Genomic DNA, 2,809 nt, shown 5'->3' on the forward strand with positions numbered 1-2,809 from the left:
TCAAATATACTTTTTTATTTAGGTCATGAACAGAGTGACGAATACAGAGATTGTTTTGTCCTTTTCCCTCGTTGTCTGATGGTCTCTCGCGATGTGCAGTGCTGCACAGTGTAGGCTTTTTTTTTTAGGCTGACTTTCATGTCGAGGATTTCTTGACACCGTCCTCACACAGCACCTCGGTGCATATGTCGTTGAGATCACCCTCTGATGCGCTGCCGTTGTTTTTCTTGAATATCACCATCAGCAGTGAATTGATCCAGCTCATGATGGGTATCACAGCGAGCCTCTGCCCGTGAAAGTGAACAATCACAGACATCCCGTGTGGCTCCTCATGAACGAGCTGTACATACCGGACCATGAAATTCACGAGAGACATGGTCATCTGCTGCAGTGACTCCATGATTCTTTCTTGTTTTTGAGCGGTTTCCTTCTCCTCTCCAGAGCTGTGTCTCTTCTTATTCATCTCCACTGAGCTTCACATTAGTAGTTGGAAGTTGTAACTCAGGACCGAACTTACGTCTAGATTCAGGAGAAACATGGCTTGTATATCGTGGCTGAATTGTCCCACTGAGGACGCTGGATTGACCAACCATGGCTAGAATATTCACCATGCAGTTGTATGTCGCGATGTGATCACACTCTGATGTCCTGCATGTGTTTGGTTTCGTTGAATATCACTATCAGCAGTGTAGAGAAGAAGTTGGTGGGCTAGTGTGTATCACAGCTGGCCTGCTGCAGTTAGAGCGAACTCTCACAACCATGCTGAATTCAGCAGGAACGGGACAGACATTTATAAGACAAATTTTCGGCTTCTTGAAAATCTCCCAAAACCTCTCCTCTCCGGAGTTGTTTTTCGGCTCCGCTGGGTTTCATCTTGAGGAAATAAAGCTGTCACCGCCCCCGCACAGCAACATGAAGCTGTTTGTCTCTGTGACCACACTCTGTCCTGCATCTGTTCGATTTTATTGAATATCATCATCAGTATGAATTTGGTATCTGTGTGCATCACAGAGAGCCTGGCAGTTGAAGCGAACTCTCACAACCCTCCAGTGGAGCTCCTCACTATCGACTTCACTGGTTGCAGAGTGTCGAGAATCACTTCGCGGACTCCTCCCAGCACCCAAGGGCGAGTGTAGGCTAGTGAGCCAATAGGCTGTATCTCATCTGATCCTACTACTGACGATAGACTGTTTGCTCGAGGAAAACTTGGTCGACACGGAGGAGGCTGTGAGGACTCTTCTTTTGCTCGGCGTTTTGTTGCCAGCCACGCTGTTTTTTTATTGAGTTGGAAGTTGTCTGCCTTCACAAAGCATTTCACAGGACATGTCGATGTGATCACAACCTTTTACGCTGCTGTTCAGAGGACTCTGCTGCCTCTGTCTGGATCGACAGGCTTTGCTGGGACGGAGAGAGACTCGCTGTAATCTGCGGAGGATTTTAGGCTGTACACTTCCTCGGTGAAGCAGTTCAAAACTCTCAATTTCAAATCAGTCTGTGTGCAATGAAGTTTCTAAGAAATACCATTTTAATCATGACGAGCCTGCACAGTTTTAATAGCCCAAAGTGGAGGGAATTCAGGGTGACAACAAATGTCGGACAAATGCGCAGCCTAGATCGGAGAATCCATTTCTCCGACCGAGGCTCACGGGAACAGCAGCGGCTTCGCGCACGCGCAATTCATTTTCAGTCTGGACGCGGAGTGGTGCGGATCTCCTCTCTGCTCTGACTGCAGCTACGACTGCTGCGCGACGCTACTGTGAGACTGACCGCCTGTGAGCGCTTTAGGACGGTGAAGGGGCTCACGGCAGCACCCGCTGTTCGTTGAGGACAGTAACTTCAGAGCGATTCGTGCTTTCACGTCAAAGTCTCCAATAACACATGAAAAAGGCGCTGGATTTGTCGCTGGAGGCTTTTGACAAAAAAAAAAAAAGTCGCCAAGAGGATTTGAAAAGTCTGTGTTGCAATTTTTTTTGTTGAGCTTTTTTTCTCCTCTTTGGAGCTGTGCTTGTTTTCTCGGCTCTGCTCAATTTCATGTTGAGGAAATAAAGCTGTCACCGCACCATATAGCTGTTTGTCTCTGTGACCACACTCTGTCCTGCATATGTTCGATTTTATTGAATAGCCTGTCACCATAAGCAGTGCAGTGATGACTTTATGTGTATCACAGTGGGTTCACGGAGCACCGAAGGCTCAGTTAGGAACAATATAAAGACTGCTCTCTCTCTCTCTCTCTCTCTCTCACACACAAACCATTTCACAGGACATGTCGATGTGATCACATCCTTTTACGCTGCTGTTCAGAGGACTCTGCTGCCTCTGTCTGGATCGACAAGTTTTGCTGAGACGGAGAGACACTCGCTGTAATCTGCGGAGGCATTTCCTAATCTAATCAGTGAAAAATTCTAAAATGAACAGTCTGTGTGTAATAAAGTGTCTAAGAAATAGCCTAATCATGAGTAGCTGTTTTTTTTTTCATTTGATATTGACATATTTCTGGATTCAGCTGCAACGGGACAAACATTCACAAGACAACATTCTGGCTTTAAAAATTCGGCAACGTGAAATCTCGCTCAATGATCACATCAGCGTGGTCTGTGTATTTTGTTGTTGGTCTGTTTTCTTCACCTCTCCAGAGCTGTGTTTAATCATCTCCGCTGAGTTTCATGTTAGTAGTTTGACTTGTAGAAAAGGCCCAGATTTATTTATGACTTCAGGAGCAATGAAACACAATTTTAAGGCACATTCTGAAAAAATCTGATCTAGGAACTGGTCAGCAGTGGAATGGGCAGTCACGGCTTCAGCACAACTC

At 46.0% G+C, this 2,809-nt stretch overlaps 1 long non-coding RNA gene across 1 annotated transcript; it reads left to right on the forward strand.

Annotated features, from left to right (window-relative positions):
* The first annotated feature begins 1,323 nt into the window (after positions 1-1,323).
* Positions 1,324-2,450, forward strand: LOC136179813 (uncharacterized). Its single transcript, XR_010666765.1, has 2 exons — positions 1,324-1,457; positions 2,261-2,450. It is a non-coding gene; the product is annotated as an uncharacterized lncRNA (long non-coding RNA).
* Positions 2,451-2,809: the final 359 nt, after the last annotated feature.

This window comes from Labrus bergylta, chromosome 8 (assembly GCF_963930695.1).
Source record: "Labrus bergylta chromosome 8, fLabBer1.1, whole genome shotgun sequence".
Taxonomy (NCBI): Eukaryota; Metazoa; Chordata; class Actinopteri; order Labriformes; family Labridae; genus Labrus; species Labrus bergylta.